Source organism: Pelobates fuscus, chromosome 1 (assembly GCF_036172605.1).
Source record: "Pelobates fuscus isolate aPelFus1 chromosome 1, aPelFus1.pri, whole genome shotgun sequence".
In the NCBI taxonomy this organism is placed as follows: domain Eukaryota; kingdom Metazoa; phylum Chordata; class Amphibia; order Anura; family Pelobatidae; genus Pelobates; species Pelobates fuscus.
The window spans coordinates 460,384,258-460,404,689 of record NC_086317.1 but is presented as its reverse complement, the minus strand read 5'-3'; the positions used below and the strand labels follow the sequence as shown (position 1 = coordinate 460,404,689).

At 40.3% G+C, this 20,432-nt stretch overlaps 1 protein-coding gene across 1 annotated transcript in view; it reads left to right on the top strand.

Moving 5' to 3' along the window:
- The window catches only part of LOC134572042 (cyclic nucleotide-binding domain-containing protein 2-like), a 259,641-nt gene that overhangs the window by 191,519 nt on the left and 47,690 nt on the right, over positions 1 to 20,432 (top strand). The gene's annotated exons all lie outside the window — the stretch shown is intronic.

Sequence of the window (20,432 nt, the reverse complement as noted above, 5' to 3'; positions counted from 1 at the left end):
CTTACAATCGTATTATTTTTTTCTATCTCCACATTCACAAATAAACATGCAATCATACGTGCACTTACATATAAACACAGACATGCGCAGTCACATACTGTCATGTATTCATCCTCACCTTATGGTGTTTGCAGTGGAGATTGCCTTCCTAGCGGTAACGGAGGTGCCGCTCAGCGGTCCTGCGCCAGTGTGCCTGACTTCTGCAGCATATCGGTGGACACCGGCTGTTGCGGATCCACGCCATATTATAGCCCCACATCCGCTAACGGTGATGACGTCGTCGACATGCGTGTGACGTCACGCAAAAGACACGCACGCACATTTTGAGGGTAAAAGCCGGTTGTGGCAAATCGGATCTGCAGGAGGGTTATTTAAACTAATTTCTCCTTTTACTCATTACCCTGTCGTGGTTTCCCTTTGCTGGTTATCCGAGAGAGTGTTCCTGATTGTATACTTTTTGGTATTTGACTTTGGCTTTGTTTTGACTTCCCTGTTTTCTGGTATCCTTGATTTTTGGCTTTCCCTCATCGTTGTGTCGCATTCTGTATCCCTGACCTCGGCAAGTATTCTGACTATTTTTGGATATGTTAAGTCCATTTCAACGTTATCCTTAGTCCTATGTGTAATATTATTCTGCATGCTGTGTCAACTAGTAATCACATGTACAGTCAAATACATGGGCACACAATCACACAGGTACAAAAATATTTAATCATACAATTATACATACACAGTCACTTACACACAGCATTGTGAGTGTGGTCTGATTTTAGCTTTATAACAACAACAAAATAATTTGATCTATATGCATTTTGTATCTTGATATACAAATGGTATATAATAATAGGTATTCTAGTTGATTATATTTTAAGAATTGGTAGGAGCCATTGTCATCTGTAATAAGTAGTTGACTAATAATAGCAATATTACTAAGCAATATTACCACAACACAGCAAATGTCTGAGTAACACTTATAACGATAAAAAAATACTTTCATTTATGTATAATCACTCCTTGATGTAATAGATCTGTGGTCTCTAGTTTCTGCACATACACAGGTCTGGATGGAGTCATCTGGTTAGATGTGATACAATCCACAGTCACACAATCAGATGGACACAGTCAAACGCATACACTATGTCACATACAGTTGCATGCACACCCACACAAACACAGTAGCACACAGTCACACACATAGTCACATATACACACACACACACACACACACAGTCACACACAGATACAGGCACACAGACATAAAATATCTTACCTTCATGGACACTGAGAAGGGAGAAGAGGCCAGGGTTAATGTCCCTGGTGTGTATTCCCTCCTGTCTGTCACCCAGGGTGAACCGCCACACTGGCCCACGCATTGTATGCTACTGGGTTGAACTGTAGAGAACTAAAAATGTTTCTTTACTGTTCTATCTATGCTAAGATGCTGTTTCTTTGCTGTTCTAACTATGCAATGGAGAACTGTTTGTCCCTTATCTCTGATTTACTGACAGTTTGTTGTTGCTGTTATGGTTTTATAACTGTTTTCAATGTTTTATAACTGTTTTCAATTTATTTGAATCCTGCTTAAATTATTTCCTAAGAAACAGCGAAACTGCCTGTTACTCTTTCTTCTGGTTTATCATCAAATGATTTGGTCTTTTCTCGATCTCCTTCTGAGGTTCCATGTGATGGATACAGAGGAGTTGTCTAGGGCTGTTACATTATACAGTGATGTCTCTTTAAGTTTTACCAATTCTGACACTCATGACACTCATTTATCTATTTCTGATTTTTCGGGTTAACATATATGAGTATATATGAGTATATGTATTATGAGATAGGGGAACCTTCGAACATGACAGAATATCCTAATTTACCAGCTACTCATGTGGCTTTCGATAGTTTAAGCTTTAGAGAATGGTGTAATGTAGAAGACTTGGAAGTTCTTTGGCAGGAATCCAATGATGTAGCTATTTTCTTTTTTTCAATCCCACTCACATGCGATCTAATGTGGAATCCTTGTTCTTCAAATTTGTGGAGGATGACCTTAAGAAATTACATCTCTCTACCCAGGAACACATGGCTTTAAAATTTGTAATGACCAATTAAAATATAGTAGTCCAACAGTCAGGCAAGGATAGTAAGATTGTTGTCATGAAGAAAGAGGATTTTATAGGTCGGAAACTCTAGGATAGTTGAATATCCATATGTTAAGCTTTTCCAGGATCCCACTAAATAATTTTCTATATCTTTTTTTGGAATTGGTTAATCGAGTTCTATATTTTGAAGTTTTAAGCAACAGAGAAAGTCAATATATCATTAAAACCCAACTGAGAGTTTCTATATTTTACCATCTACCAAAAATTCACAAATCGGTAAATCATTCCCCTGGTCCCCCTACACTCAAATGTGTTAAATGAAATTCAGGGTATCGATGGGTTTCTTTGGATGTAAGTTCAATGTATTCTGCCTGGGTTTGCAGGCTATGTCTTATTTCCTGAAAATTGTCTCGGGCATTTCTTTTGACGCCAACCTCGCCATGGTCTGGTGGGAGCTGTTCCATGTCTTTGGCTATAGGAAACATGTTCTATTTTATGGTCGATACATAGATGATTTTCTATTGATTTGGAATGGAAATTAACCAAAATGATTACAATTTGTCCTTTTCAGTGTTAAGCAATAGTTCTCAGATTGTATTTTTGGATTTATGTTTAACAATTTCAGCAACTGATAATATTATTACTAAAAATTACAAGAAACCCAAGACAGGCAATTCCCTTTATTTAGCATCTAGTTGTCATCCGAAACATACTTTCTTAAGTATTTCCATTGGGAAATCATCCGTATTAGACATAATTGCTCAGATGACAGTAAATTTAAGTTACTTTCAAGTGTATTAAAGAAAGGCCTTAAAGATGGAGGTTATAAATTAAACCCCATAAATAGATGCTATGACATAGCCAAGAAACACACCAAAGAAACTCTTCTAATGTCCTGGAGGAATCTCCAAGAAATAGAAAGAATTGGACCAACAAACATGCTTCTTTTTGTTTTTGTTTTAGTGTTGATTATTTAGATATAACTAAAATCCTAGATAGACATCTCCCAATTCTAAAACAAGCAACTTTTAAAAACAGATTGTCCCAAACACTATTTTGATTATTTGATTTTTCCAAGCTTTATTGTCTTCAGTGGTAACACATTTTCAAATAGAACATACCGTATTATTTTGGTTATTTGATTTTTCCAAGCTTTATTGTCTTCAGTGGTAACACATTTTCAAATAGAACATACCGTATTTTCCGCTACATAAGACGCACCACACCATAAGACGCACCTAGTTTTTAGAGGAAGAAACCCGGAAAAAAAATATTCTGAACAAACTGTCCCATAGTGTTTCTTACTATGGGACAGTTTGTTCAGAATATGTTTTTTTCTCCCCTGTCCCATAGTGTTCTCCCATAGTCTTCTCCTCCCCTCCCATAGTCTTCTCCTTCCCTACCATAGTCTTCTCCTCTCTCCCATAGTCTTCTCCCCCTCTCCCATAGTCTTCTTCTCCCCCTCCCATAGTCTTCTCCTCACCCTCCCATAGTCTTCTCCTCACCCTCCCATAGTATTCTCCTCACCCTCCCATAGTATTCTCCTCACCCTCCCATAGTCTTCTCCTCTCTCCCATAGTATTCTCCCCCCATAGTCTTCTCCACCCCCTCCCATAGTCTTCTCCTCTCTCCCATAGTCTTCTCCCCCTCCCATAGTCTTCTCCTCTCTCCCATGGGCGTATCCACCCCCTCCCATAGTCTTCTCCTCTCTCCCATAGTCTTCTCCCCCCTCCCATAGTCTTCTCCTCTCTCCCATAGTCTTCTCCCCCTCCCATAGTCTTCTCCCCCCTCCCATAGTCTTCTCCTCTCTCCCATAGTCTTCTCCCCATAGTCTTCTCCTCTCTCCCATAGTCTTCTCCCCCCCTCCCATAGTCTTCTCCTCTCTCCCATAGTCTTCTCCCCCTCCCACAGACTTTTCCTCTCTCCCATAGTCTTCTCCTCTCTCCCATAGTCTTCTCCCCATAGTCTTCTCCTCTCTCCCATAGTCTTCTCCTCTCTCCCATAGTCTTTTCCTCCCCTCCCATATAGTCTTTTCCTCCCCTCCCATATAGTCTTCTCCTCCCCCTCCCATATAGTCTTCTCCCCCCCTCCCCTTGTCCCATAATTACTTACCTGTCTTGTAGCATTGGCCGGCTTAACAGCGCGCACCGCGGTACAGGAACTTCAATTTCAGGTTCCGGTTTCCGGCGGGACTGAAAGGAAGTGCGCACTCAGTGTGCACACTTCCTTTCAGTCCCGCCGGAAACCGGAACCTGAAATTGAAGTTCCTGTACCACGGTGCGCGCTGTGCTGCCGGCCCACGCTACAAGACAGGTAAGTAAACCTTCACATTCGCTCCATAAGACGCACAGACATTTCCCCTCACTTTTGAGGGGAAAAAAAGTGCGTCTTATGGAGCGACAAATACGGTAGTTACTTTGTAAAGGCATATTTAAATGTGTAAGCAAATGTAAATGTTGCAGTTTTGTTACCAAGGGCCCAACATTTCATTCTTCTTTCCGTACTCCCACCTCCGATGCTTGCCTTCAAGATTTCTCGAGGGCTGCACCGTTCCTGTGGAACTCACTTCCCTCCTCTGTTAGATGCTCACCCAGTCTCCCCTCCTTCAAAAAATCGCCTGACCATCTCTGACCAGTGGAGGAGCAAAGTGTACTACGTTTTCTGTGGTCAGAGAAATTTTCCCACAATTCTTACCTTTCCTCCGTGATCTTGCGATGCCTTCTGTCAGTATTCCCAAACATCCTGTCATTTAGACAGAACTCAGGTGAAACCACTGAATTTTGTCCTAACAGAATGAGAACAGTTTCTCCATTCGTGTTAGGATGCAATTTGGGACTTTGTTCCATGAGCAGCTGGTGGGGGCCCTAAATAACAATAAGGGGGGGACCTATTGTCCTCCCTCTGGCCCCCACCCCGAGCGGCTGGTGGGGACCCTAAATAAAAATGTGGGGGGGTCCTATTGTCCTCCCTCCGGCCCCCATCCCTGAGTGGCGGGTGGAGGCCTTAAATGAAAATGTGGGAGGGGACCTATTGTTCCTCCCCCTGGCCCCCACCCCTGAGTGGCGGTAGGGGGCCCTAAATGACAATAAGGGGGGACCTATTATTATTTTATTTTTATGTTATTATTTATATAGCGCCAACAAATTCCACAGCGCTTTATAGTGGGTGGACGAACAAATATGTAGTTGTAACCAGACAAGTTGGACACACCGGAACAGAGGGGTTGAGGGCCCTGCTCAATGAGCTTACATGCTAGAGGGAGTGAGGTAACATGACACAAAAGGTAAGGATAGTATTAGACTAATGACAGTTGCAAGAGAGGAATCAGTCGGGAGATAATAACAGTTTAATTGATACTCTTTTATGAAGAAGTGGGTTTTTAATTACTTTTTGAAGGAGTGGAGACTGGGTGAGCATCTAACGGAGGAGGGAAGTGAGTTCCACAGGAACGGTGCAGCCCTCGAAAAGTCTTGAAAGCGGCGGGTGGGGGCCCTAAATGAAAATGTCACCAAGCCCCTAGTCACCAACCAAATAAAATGTAATCAATCCCTACATACCCCCCTCATTCTAAAAATAATGAGGGGGAAAAAATAAAACTAAATATCTGAAAAAAAATCTTTTTCTAAAACTTTCTTTCTACAGCCCCAAAAAAGGCTAAATAAAAAAAACATAATACTCATCGAACGTATCAAATAAAAAAAAAAAACCTGAGCGCAAAAAAAAAAAAAAACAGCCGAAAAAAAATAAAAACAGACGCTAAAAATTAATCCATCTTCACCCGGGGAGGGCACGACGCAGACTAAGCTCCGCAAGGCAGGAAAAGGCTTATAAATGCAATTTTACTCAAAGCACTCTGAAATCCAACCAATCAGAGTGCTAGTCATTCTACACAGCGTGGGAAAGTTCTTTGGACTAGGGGGACAATGAGATGTAGTGAAGTTGGGAGTGGGGTTAAAAAAAAAAAAAAACAGAATTCAGCCATGACAGTGCCGCTTTGAGGACTGGTTTGGAAACCACTGCCTTAAGAGCTTAAACTCCTTTGGTCTTTAGAAGAGAATCCCAAGCTCTTGCGTTTACAATGTTAATTGTTAAAATTGAAGACACTTACCTCGTTGGTTGGAGCCTACTGGCATACGAGAATGTTTATGATGGGATTTAGTGTAATGTTAGGCACAAACACTAAAGTCCCAAAGGGCAAGGGATGGCAGGAGATTGCTGAGTATTTGTTGTGTAGCAGACCTCCACCCTCATTAAAAAGTAATAATTCTATTGTTACAATTAAAACTTTTATTAGGGTATAGAGTATGTGATTTGACTTCTAATTTCCACACAATATTCAGATCCTGTTATAATGCTTACCATATGGTGCAGTTTGAGCAATTTTTAATTTTCTTCTTAGAGATATTTGTTGCTTTTCCATCTCATAGCCATAATGTATTCCCATCTGTCTTTAATCCCGAGGATATTGCATTTCACTATTTACTTTTTCCACATTTCTATATATAGAAGGCGATTAATGGAATATATGTTTTACACACAAAATTTCCTTAGCTCTATTGTATTTATTTTCCTCCAAGCAGTCCTAGCTGTAAATTTCAACCATTAAGCTTGAAAATGATAAAACTATCTAGAAGTCAGCTGCTCTGCTCTTCCGCTCTGCATTGGAGCAGATTAGAATAATTTAGTATTTGAGTGATGACCTAGGAAAGGTTGTATTCAGTGCGTCTTCAGTGCAAGACAAATAATGCCTAAGGTAACTCAGTTTACAATGGCATCTTTTAACCAGATTAACGAGCACAAGAAAATTGTCTGCCGAAGTCACATTATAAATTGCCATTAAATGTTAACGGTCAAAATCTGAAATATCGTTGATATTGAAAAACAATACTTGCAATGTTTGTCTCCATTCTTCCATTACATATTCACTCAAGATTAAACTATACTCTTCACATTTAAGAAGCTGAAATAGAGCTTTGTCCTTAACTAGCTTCCAGCTATGTAGAGTTTATTTACATGTCTTATTTCACACATTAGGTTAATTAATTAATCAGCTCATCAGTATTCTCGTTAGAGGAATGATCAAGCATCATAACCACTAATTGTAGTGCTCATGGTTCCAAGAGTGTAAGTAGGCAAATGTGAAACTTGCAAGGGCCCTCCTTGCACTATAACCACTACAGAACACTATAGTGGTTACAGCACTTGTGCGGTATGTTTTGTGATAAGTTAAGTATTGAAGCAGCAAATAAGTGGATATCTATGCATTTTACAAACTGCAAAGTATGGTTCTTATCATGGCAGAATACTTGAATGCTTTAGAGTTGAACGTGTTTCTTTTTTTGGTGATCTTAGATAGGAACATCATATCAGCATTGCTAGTTTATGAACATTTTGACCACCGCCTGCAGTTTTGTCGATTGTTCTCACCCTGACTTTAGTCTTACTACGTCTTCCCCGAAACATGTAGTATAGTAATATAACTACAGAACAGTTGGATTGTGATCTTAGATTGACCTACATCTTTGAATTTTTTTCTACACCCTCGGGATCCATTCTAATTAGTGTTTTCTGCTCCACCAACTAAATAAAGTTAGTTAGAATGTTTGACAAACCGTGATTGTGTGATTAAGTGTCTTGCGACAAACTTTGTGGTGCATGACAGGCAAGAATTGGTCAGTGACCAAAAAATAATCTATTCAAATCTAATGTTAAAGCTTTGTAGCAGAACAAACATTGCAATTAAAGTAATCAGAACAAAATATACTTATCTGCTTTGGACTTTTTTATTTTGTGTGGCATTGTACCTTTTTATTTTATTTTTTGTCTTTTCATCCTCGTAAGTCTTTTTCCCTTTCATGAATTTTATTGGACCAACATACTAAGCAACAACTGTGACACTTCAAGATAAGAGCTTTTCAAACCAACTGTGATATGCTTCTTTACATATAGTTTATTTTTTATCCATTTCTAAAATGTAAATATACAAAGATAAACATATAGAGTATATACATACGTACATAAACCCAAAGTGTGAGCAACAGAGAACAGATTTGGAGACTTTTGAAGTGAAAAGAAATGCAGTTAGGCAGAGAAAGAAAGCTACATTGAAAGCTACATCTTTGATTTTATAAATATAAATATATATATTTATAAAAACCAACAAGGTTATGGTGGGGAAAAAATTGTGATTGAAAACCCCTTCCACCTGAAGTATGTGGACAGTTAATACAATGTTAAACAAAAATCTGCACACCAGTCAAGCCATAAGACTTGCTTTTCCCACAGAAATCCCAAATCTGCAGTGATGTTACAACCTCAAAGGATTCTGGGTGGGCATATGCAAATTAGTTTAACAAAGAATCACATTTTTGCCTCATTCCATTTTAAACATGGATTCCTTTTAATTTCTGTTTGCAGTATACAACAGCTTGAAACACCATATAGGAAAAGATGCAAAACCAGTGAACCACTCATGGACAGCTGTTTCGTTGTTAATACAGCTCATCAGCATGAGGTTGGTTACTGGTTTGCTTATTGAGGCTTGGTAGTGCTTGGGAAGCAAAATCCAAATAGGTTATCGTGGGGAAAAATTGTGATTGAAAACATCACTGCAGATTTGTGATTTCTGTGGGAAAAGCAAGTCTTATGGCTTGACTGGTGTGCAGATTTTTGTTTAACATTGTATTAACTATATATATATATATATATATATATATATATATATATACACAAAAAATAGAAAATTCCATGCACTCTTGCTTGAAGTTAATAAATTGTATAAATGATACTTGCCGGGTGCCAATTCCCATGGGGATGTAGATAGAACAAAAACAGCAGTAACTGGGCTGCACTCACGGTCTTGTGTAGAAAAAGTATAAATTTATTCCATAAGTGGTAGCAAAATCGACATTTCGGTCCACACAGGGACCTTCCTCAGGATAAAATGACATGATCAAATGTCATTTGATCCTGAGGAAGGTCCCTGTGTGGACCGAAACGTCGATTTTGCTACCACTTATGGAATAAATTTATACTTTTTCTACACAAGGCCGTGAGTGCAGCCCAGTTACTGCTGTTTTTGTTATATATATATATATATATATATATATATATATATATATATATATATATATATATATATTATGATTTAATTCATGGAGCTCGTGAGCACGTAAGGTACATAAAGGGAACGGTCTGCCATTACAGGAGCCATGTAATTTATATGGTCTTCCAGGGAAGACTGAGGCCAGAGAAGAGAAAACAAAAGTGGTCAGAGGATAGGAAGCAGGAAGTGTTCAACGGAGTGTTCTTTAACCCCTTCATGGCGGCAACTGTCCAACTTTGGAACCAAAACAAATGCTAGAATTTGTGCTATGGGTTTGTTCCACAGTTTTGCTTATAATAATTTGTACACATCGTGTGCCAATACAAAATATATTCATTAGGATTAAAATGCATTTTTTGGTAGTTAATGCTAACCCTATACCAACCCTACCCCAAACCCTGTGCAAACTCTAACAATAGACTTGAGCTTAACCCTATGTTATCCCTAACCTTATCTTACACTAAAAGTAACCCTACATTAACCCTAACTCTACCCCCACAACAACTATAATCCTACCCTAACACTAACCCTACACTAGCCCTTAATCTAATGCAAACACAAACTCATATGGATTCTATATGCTGATAGTCAGCATAGGAATTTCCCAGCTCACACATTAAAAGGGTTTAACAAATAATACTTAGTGGAGGTCCTATTTTAAAATAAAATTAATAACATAGGATTTTATTTCTTGAAAAACCTTTTTCCCAACACCATTCATACATGACTGGACTAGTTATCAGAAGCAGCCATGGAAAGTATTTAATTCCAACCCTATTATGCGTTGCATGCACCACATTTATTTTAAAAATCCCAGTAAAAACCCTAGAATTAAAAAGTAAGCATATAAACTCAGCAGCATTTTACACATTGAAAAAGTAAACAATCAAGTTTAACAGTCATTAATTTATCCCTTTGTTCTAGTTTGTTGCCCTCTACCACTATTAAATATAGTACGTTTTTTTTTTAAATCTTGTATCCAGCCTTTTACCTGCTAATCTCTCTTCGTCACTTCTTCAGTATTTATAATATATATATATATATATATTTCTGAGATAAACAAGATGGCAGACAGGACGGAATGCTCAGTAGCCATGTTATGCAGGTGCTACATGCAAGTCCCAGGTATATAAACACGTGCGTATGTGTATATCTGAAATCCCATCATTAAGTAAAACTATCCATTATCTACATGTACATGGCAAGGTATCAATTCAAAGACTTGGACAGATTGAACCATTGAATGACATATGCATAATCACTGACATACACTCACTGCACATCCATGTTTATGGTTTTCAATAACTTCACATACTCACTCTAATTGACACTTACCCTCATAATGCTCTCATTAACACACAAACACACTCACGAATTGAGACATACGGATACATCCTCTTGAAACAGACTCTGCATCTTTTTTGAGGACTCTGCTTTGCCGCAGTATGGGGGGATTTAAAAAAAATCAAATGGGTAGCCTCAACTCTGCTTTCTCCCATCACCACCTGGGGAGCAGGGGCATCTTGGTACAAAATCTACTAAATGATCTGGAGCCGAAACTGTAAAAAAGTTTGTTTCATTCCTTGGGTTTGCTTTTCTGAACAACAAAAAAGAGTTGTGGGTTGCAATTTGCATTAAGTAAATTGTAACCTTTTTGTACCAGACCCTTGTCTTCCGTATTATTAGGTAGGGCTGCAGCAGCAGATCTGCCAGATCAACCCCATCCATATACCAGTTATAGGCCTTGATGCACCCTGGCTTCCTTGTGCTCTCAGCTCTGCCATGTACAGGGACCTCCACAGTCCTCTCAGTGTGGATGGTGGTAAAAAGGTACACATACTTCCTGTTCCTGTACTTAACTGCTAACAGCTCCTCTTAGCGCAGAGCTGAGGTCTCCCCCCTTCGTAGCCGGGTGCGTGCAAGTTGGCCTGGGAAACCTGACGGTTCTTTCTGATTCTATCGCAAGCTACTGTATGAAAACAATACAGAAGCTTGAACAAAGGGACACTTGTATAAAAATTGTCAGTATACAAGTAGTACCTTGTGTTTATCAGTGGGAATATCAGGTCCCAGACAATCGTGCCACTGGTTACCATATGTTCAGGGCACCCTGGAGGGTCAAGGTGGCTATCCTTTCCCTCATACACCACCTGGAGGGTCAAGGTGGCTATCGTTTCCCTCATACACCCGTAAGGTCCGAGTATACTCAGTCTCGCTCTCACAGAGCTTATACTCCTTTACACCATACATGGAGCGCTTGGAAGGAATATTATACTGCTTGAATCCCAGCCTTCCCTTATACTTAATCAGAGATTCATCCACGCATATATTCCTTCTAGATGTATAAGCCTCTGCAAATCTGGCAGCGAAGTGGGAAATCAGGGGGCTGATTTTATACAGCCTGTCAAACTGGGGATTCTCCATAGGGGGGTACAGGTTGTTGTCGCTGAAGTGCATGAAATGAAGAATCATTTCATACCTCTTCCTTGACATACACTGGGAGTAAATGAGGGTAGAGCAGATGGGGCTACTGCTCCAGTAGGAGTGGATGGAGGACTTCTTTATGATGCCCATCAGCATAGTCAATGCCCAGAATTTTTTAAAATCTGGCATATCAATGGGGGCCCATTGCTGCTTTGCCAAAAACGAGTCAGGCTTTGAAGCACGGAACTGATGGGCATATAAATTAGTTTGGGTGACAATGTTCCCCAATACACCATCGCCCAGAAACACCTCCATAAACTGTTGGGGGCTAAATCCTGTGACATCCAAATTAATGCCAGGATTTGTGGTAAAGGGTGGGACATCTGGCCTCTGGCGATGAGGCGCTACTCACTCCTCAGCAGCACTGCCAGCTGGAGCAGCACGTCTTCTTCTGGCAGGGGGCCTAGCAGCCACAGATACATCATACCTAGATACATCTCTAGCAGCAGACACTGTATCTAGTGATGTATCTGAGCACCTGGCAGGGTCATAATCAGGGTCGGAGTCAGACATAGACTCGTCATCCTCTAACGCAAGGATGGCATACGCCTCCTCAGCGCTATATGACTTTTGTGACCTCTGTGACTTGATCACAATCACAGTCTTTAGTGATCTGTCACTAAAAAATCACAAAATAATTAACCCCTTAAAAAATGCACAGACAGCAAAATAAGTGCTGCTGTGCAAGAGTCAGTGATTTATACAGTGAACACTGGCAGCATATGGGGTTAATAGCTCTGAAAAGAGCTTTTTGGTCTCACAAAAAAAAAAATCACTAAAAAAATTAACGCCTAAAAAAATGCACAGACGTCATAAAATTGCAGTGCAAGAGCGAGTGATTTATAGTGATCACTGGAAAGATAGGCGTTAATGGCTCTGAAAATAGCGTATGGGTCTCACAATTTTACAAACCCCTACCTAAAACGACCTAAATCTCTCTACCTAAAACACAGATCTCTCTCCCTCTCTCACTAAAACACAAGTGAAGAGAGGGAGGGAGATCCACACTGATAAGAGTCAATATTTACTAATATTGACATGACCAGACAAGCTCTGATTGGATGACCCTAGCTTGCCTCTAATGAGGCAGGATAGGGACACCTTCAGAAGTCCCATGATGCACTGCAAAAAAACGTCCCACAAAAAAACATTTCTTAAGGACTGCGTACCTAGTATGTCTGCGGCAAATATGAGCACTGGAAACGATCGTGATCGCGTCTAGCTGCTCTAAGGGTATTGCAGCGATGACACGATGTCCTTAAGGGGTTAAAATTTACTTATTTATTACAAGGAGGTTTTGCATTCTCATTATCTGGCCAAAATAATGGCCAAAATAATGGCCAGATAATGCACCAATCACTGTAAATTAACAACAAATTGGAACAATAAACTATAGTGGTTATGGTACATACATAGCATGTCCCTTTAATCTCTGAAAATAAGAATAAAAGCATAGAAAAATGTTAAAAAATCTTGATTAAATTTAAAGTGTGTTGACATTTTTTTTCCTGCAAGAAATATTCTTCAGGCAATTAAACGTAATGACAGCTAATTAAAATAAATCATTTGTTCCTTCACATGGCTGAAAAAGTCAGCAGGAGATAAAAGTTGTCTACGGGCAATAGTAGCCCTTGAAATGTAACAACATAAAAAGTGGATTTCCATTCTAATCGTGTGGATTTAGGGATGTATTTGAGTATCCTCTGGCCATCTTTAACGAATAGCAATTTGAGTGACGTGACAAGTGGTATCTGAAAAGGCAGAATATGTTGGAAAATGGTGCACTTGGCAGTATATATCCACACAAGAACATAACATTGTACCAGAATACTGTTGGCGTGACATGCATTTGGTTTGCCATAGTTAGGTTTGCTGGTCTTAGAATCCTTAGTAAAGTGTATTTTATGGAAGTTGTAAGTGTGTTAAGTTTGGAGCATCGTATTTACAAATCAACAAGAATTTTAATTGAAAGTCAAGCTATCTGTTAAGATTTGACAGATACTATTTAAAATATGAAACAGTTCTATGCTTGTGACTAGTGATGTACCGAACTGTCCGCCGGCGAACAGTTCCCGGCGAAATTAGCGTGTTCGCGTTCGCCGCGGCGGGCGGACACATGCGCAGTTCGATCCGCCCCCTATTCGTCATCATTGGGCAAACTTTGACCCTGTGCCTCTCGGTCAGCAGACACATTCCAGCCAATCAGCAGCACTCCCTCCCTTCCACACCCTCCAACCTCCCTCCCAGCATCCATTTTCGATTCATTCGGAAGATGCATGCTTAGTGAGAGGAGGGAAAGTTTAGCTGCTGCTGATTAGATAGGGAAATTGATAGCTAGGCTAGGGTATTCAGTGTCCACTACAATCCTGAAGGACTCATCTGATCTCTGCTGTAAGGACAGCACCCCAAAAAGCCTGCCAGCTTCTGTGTGAGGTTCACATTGGATACTGTGCCTATTTGCCCAGTGCCACCACTCATATCTGTTTTAACAATAGGTTAAGCTTTACATTTAAAATAAATATTTTTTTTTCACTGTAATAGAAGAGCAGTTGCCTGCCTGCCAGCTTCTGTGTGAGGTTGGATGCCTTGCCCATTTGCACAGTCAGTGCCACCACTCATATCTGTTTTAACAATTGGTTAAGCTTTAGATTTAAAATAAATCATTTTTTTTCACTGTAATAGAAGAGCAGTTGCCTGCCTGCCAGCTTCTGTGTGAGGTTGGATGCCTTGCCCATTTGCACAGTCAGTGCCACCACTCATATCTGTTTTAACAATTGGTTAAGCTTTAGATTTAAAATAAATATTTTTTTTTCACTGTAATAGAAGAGCAGTTGCCTGCCAGCCAGCTTCTGTGTGAGGTTGGATGCCTTGCCCATTTGCACAGTCAGTGCCACCACTCATATCTGTTTTAACAATTGGTTAAGCTTTAGATTTTAAATAAATCATTTTTTTCACTGTAATAGAAGAGCAGTTGCCTGCCTGCCAGCTTCTGTGTGAGGTTGGATGCCTTGCCCATTTGCACAGTCAGTGCCACCACTCATATCTGTTTTAACAATTGGTTAAGCTTTAGATTTTAAATAAATAATTTTTTTCACTGTAATAGAAGAGCAGTTGCCTGTCTGCCAGCTTCTGTGTGAGGTTCACATTGGATACTGTGCCCACTAGCCCAGTGCCACCACTCATATCTGTTTTAACAATTGGTTAAGCTTTAGATTTAAAATAAATATTTTTTTTTCACTGTAATAGAAGAGCAGTTGCCTGCCTGCCAGCTTCTGTGTCAGGTTGGATGCCTTGCCCATTTGCACAGTCAGTGCCACCACTCATATCTGTTTTAACAATAGCTTAAGCTTTAGATTTTAAAGAAATCATTTTTTTTCACTGTAATAGAAGATCAGTTAGTTGTCTGCAAGCGTCTGGGTGTCAGGCCTACTTCAGCGTGTGCTCTGCAGACCTGTGCCAGCGTGCTTTGACAGTTGCCAATCATATCTGGTGTCTCTTTAGCGTGCTTTTACAAAGAAAAAAGGTTTCCAGTGTAAGCTAATAGCAGCCAGTCAGTGTCCTTCAAGCGGCTCTGTCAGGCCTTCCTTCAGCGTGTGCCCTGCACAACCCTGCCAGCGTGCTTTGACAGTTGCCACTCATATCTTGTGTCTCTATAGCGTGCTTTTACAACCAAAATTTGGTTTCCACTGTAATAGAAGAGCAGTTGCCTGCCTGCCAGCTTCAGTGTGAGGTTCACATTGGATACTGTGCCCACTAGCCCAGTGCCACCACTCATATCTGTTTTAACAATTGGTTAAGCTTTAGATAAATATTTTTTTTTCACTGTAATAGAAGAGCAGTTAGTTGTCTGCAAGCGTCTGTGTTTCAGGCCTACTTCCGCGTGTGCTCTGCAGACCTGTGCCAGCGTGCTTTGACAGTTGCCACTCATATCTTGTGTCTCTATAGCGTGCTTTTACAACCAAAATTTTGTTTCCACTGTAATAGAAGAGCAGTTGCCTACCTGCCAGCTTCTGTGTGAGGTTCACATTGTTTGCCTGTGTGTGTGTGTGTGTGTGTGTGTGTGACAGGGTGAAGATTTCTTGCACATGGGTGTGACAGGGTGAAGATTTCTTGCACAGGGCGCCCAAAGGCCTAAGGCTGGCCCTGCGCATGGGTCAGTGGCTCTGCACCAGACTTCCCTCCAATTGATCAAAGTTAAAGGATTTCAAGTGGACTGATTACAATCACAGGGCCTCTAAAGAGTCCTGTATTGTTATTTGTCGTCACTACCTTCCCGCGTCGGGAGTGGGTCATTTGCGCCCCTGCTGCCTTCCTTGCATGTGGTAGCTGTTTGTCAGGGATTTGTCAATCCATATCTGCCAAGTGACCCTATGTAGGGGTAACAGTCCCTATTCTGCTCTGTGTCAGTGTGTATCATGGTCTCTGTGGACAGGGAACAGTCTCTATTCTGCTCTGTGTCAGTGTGTATCAGGGGTTTTGAGGACAGGTGTCAATCCATATCTGCCAAGTGACCCAATGTATATCTGCTGTCAGTACATAGGAAAAGTTTAAATATTTCTTGTTCTACGTTCTCTGCAACTCCACGCACCGACTCATCCAATACGTGAAGATCTGGGGTTTCTCTGACTCTCCTCAGTAGTGTATCAAACAGAGTCTGCACTGTGGTAACACGGACATCTTCAGGACATAACTCAACATTTGCAGATAGGCAGTCTGCAGCTTCTCTTTCACCTGTTCTCTTCTTTCTCTTATGCGTATTCTTGTCTATATGCAGGTGGTCTCTTGCCTTTCTTTTAACCAATTCGTTCCTTCCATATGGTTTCAAAAGATCTCTGGCATCATTACTTTCAACGCAAATAACGTCATCATAGTTAGTCTCCTCATTATTCACCGGGAAGAGAGTGTTTGCACTGACTACCCACAGCATGCTCTTGCCATTGCCTACTCCACCTTCAACGACAGGGTGCAAGTCCCAAGGAGAAGGATCATTCACTTTATTATCTGTCTTTATTTCACAAGTAGTGCCTGGAACATCCTCGTGGGTCACAAGATGTAAATCTGGACTAATGTCAACCCCAGGGTCTGGAAAATCATCAATTTGAAATTTTTCGAATAATCCCAGTGGGCTGCCACATTCTTCCTCCTCTGATGGTATTAAAGTTTGCAGAGATTCACTATGGGGTGGTGTCAAGCATTTTGGAGAACAATAAGCATTTCCATCCCAATACGTTTCAGATGTCCTATCAGCTCTTCCACCCTATGCGATACTATGGGCAGGCTACCCGTGACGTCATTACTCACGGCCCTATTTCACGCGGACACTCTGTGTCAGTGTGTATCATGGTGTCTGTGGACAGGGAACAGTCTCTATTCTGCTCTGTGTCAGTGTGTATCATGGTCTCTGTGGACGGTGAACAGTCTCTATTCTGCTCTGTGTCAGTGTGTATCATGGTCTCTGTGGACAGGGAACAGTCTCTATTCTGCTCTGTGTCAGTGTGTATCAGGGGTTTTGAGGACAGGTGTCAATCCATATCTGCCAAGTGACCCTATGTAGGGGGAACAGTCCCTATTCTGCTCTGTGTCAGTGTGTATCAGGGGTTTTGAGGACAGGTGTCAATCCATATCTGCCAAGTGACCCTATGTAGGAGGAACAGTCCCTATTCTGCTCTGTGTCAGTGTGTATCAGGGATCATTAGGATAGGTGTCAATCTATATCTGCCAAGTGACCCTATGTAGGGGGAACAGTCTCTATTCTGCTCTGTGTCAGTGTGTATCAGGGGTTTTGAGGACAGGTGTCAATCCATATCTGCCAAGTGACCCTATGTAGGGGGAACAGTCTCTATTCTGCTCTGTGTCAGTGTGTATCAGGGATCATTAGGATAGGTGTCAATCCATATCTGCCAAGTGACCCTATGTAGGGGGAACAGTCCCTATTCTGCTCTGTGTCAGTGTGTATCAGGGGTTTTGAGGACAGGTGTCAATCCATATCTGCCAAGTGACCCGATGTAGGGGGAACAGTCTCTATTCTGCTCTGTGTCAGTGTGTATCAGGGCTTCGCTTTGAGGACAGGTGTCAATGTTAGGTGATTTCTGCCCTTTATGGATTAAAAGCAGACTCTGCATCAACTGTGCAATTTTCCATGGGAGTTTTGCCACAGTCCAGGTGTTAGTCCCCTTGAAACAACTTTTCCATCACTATTGTGGCCAGAAAGAGTCCCTGTTGTTTTTAATGTTTAATTCGCCTGCCCATTGAAGTCAATGGCGGTTCGCGCGGTTCGCCGGTTCGCGAACATTTGCGGAAGTTCGCGTTCGCCATTCGCGAACCGAAAATTTTGGGTTCGCGACAACACTACTTGTGACCTTATCCAACAAAACTCTTGCAAAATACATGCTTAAATGTTTTGTCCTCTTATAGACTATACAATTTTGTTCAACTTGCGTTATAAGGGGTATGAACAAGGGTCAAGTCATGGGAAATAAAGTGTCAGAACTCACCCAAGATCCACCCCCCCCTCCCCAAAAAAATAATACACACTCATACACACTCATATACATATATAAACACGCACACATACACACACACACACACACACACACACACACACTCACAGACACATACACTTATACACACACATACACTCACAGGACTGCAGGACTCGAGCCCTTTAAATATGCCATGTTGGACAGGACATGGCATCTGTTTGACTAAGCAAAGTCCATCATCATTCTAGCAGGTCAAACTACAACCTGTCATTTAACTGTAGTCAGTAACCAGCAAGCCAACTAAATAAAATGGATACTTTTAGGAACTATCTTGCTGTCTCGACTGAGTCATGAAGCCAACCTATCTCACTCATCGCAAAAAAATGAACCTGGATAAGAAGAGACCCTCCCTTGTTTTACCCCCTACTCACTTCTATGTCACGTGTAATGACCATGCTATGTCAAAATAAATTTAAAGGGACATTCCAATCACCTGGATAACATGCATGTAATCATAAGCTATGGTATAACAACTTGGCGTGCTAAATATGCATTATGTGAGTTGGCTATGGTTTTCAGTTTTTTAAAGTATCTAGCTCTTACATCAGTTTCTCATGAGAATCGTAGATGGGGAGGCAGTGATTAGCTGAAAAAGGTTCAGTCACTTATTGCTGTTTTAGAAAATAGTTTGTATTTTTTCTGTTTTATTTAATTATTTTATAACTGTTCATAATTGTTAAAGATAGCATTGCTTTTATGTAACGTTCTCAATTAACATATAATAAACTATTTTGAAATAATATAAATAAATGTATTATATATTTATTATGTTTGCATTATTTTTTATTAGAGGGATATTTTAAGCACCAAAACAACTTTAGCTCAATGAAGCAGTTTTGATATATAGATCATGCCCCTGAAGCCCCAGCCATACCTCCACTGGCTGTGACACAACATGAATAAAAAAAAGGTTTACTTTTCAATCGGTTATGATAGCACAATGTGTTAACTTTAGAAGTTTTTTCTCTTGGTCTGTTAGTTGAGCTTTAACCACACGCAGGGGGTTGTTGCAGGTTCTAGTATGCTATTAACAGAAGATCAGCAATTCTATATTAAAAAGACTGTGCAATAAAGGAAGTTTAAACATTAGATCTCTCTTTACAAGAAATGTGTAGGAACACTGTATAAGTCAGATGCAGGGAAGGTGTGGCTAAAGCTATATAAACAAATGTAACCTCTAGATGGCGGTGAATTGAGCAGTTAGACTTAAGGGGTTTGATATATAAACCAAAACCACTCCATTAAGCTAAAGTTGCTTTAGTGCTTATAGTGCCCCTTTGGTTTTGCAATAACATTGCCAATCCGTGATATGTTGACAAGACTTGCTTAATAGACTCCATATGTACCCTGACTGCCTAATCTTACTGAAGCGGTTTGGGCCGTGTTCCTGTCATTTTAATCCTTTAACTTAAACCATTGCTATTTGCAGGAAAGAGAATGGTAGAGTTAACACGCATCTAGTTGCTTTTGGGAAGTCAGCCACTAGAGGCACTCCCGAATCTGTAAATCTGTTATAGCTCAATTTACTCTTATTGTGAGTATGTGATTGGTGTGGTACAGTTTCTTTATGGGGAAGCATTGGATTGGTTGAGATCATCAGCACTGATGATTTCAGGCATAGAGGTGGAGCAACAGCGAGGAGAGCAGTGCAACATGGGATGCAAAGTGAGTAAAAGTTACCCTTGGGGGGAGGACACCTAGATAACTATGTTTGTATTCCTAAAACATGCTTTTTTTTGCTAGCACTATAGTGCTCTTTTAATTGCACAATATGCAGCCTTAATCAGATGTAAGAGTACCAGTACAAACTCTGGGATAGGTAGTCCTAATCCGATATTTCTATATTCTCGACTTTAACATAATTATATAATGGTGATTTATTTTCAAAATATTAAAATATGGAAAAATAAATTGTACAGAAAAACATCAATATATCAAAAAATATAAAAAAAAAATGTTTAGACTTTTTTTTTTTTTTAAATGTATCCAAAAATATAAAAACATTTGAAACGCTTACCCACAAATATTAAATCCATGTCAAAGTTTGGCTAACTGCAATGGTGTTACGTGGAGTATGTTCAATGAACATCTAAGCGGGTGACTAAGATGTCTATAACCGTCAATATTAAAGAGTATCTATACTGGCTCCAAAATATCTATTCAAGGATTATTTTCATCTAAGAGATCATACTTCACTTTTTTTGT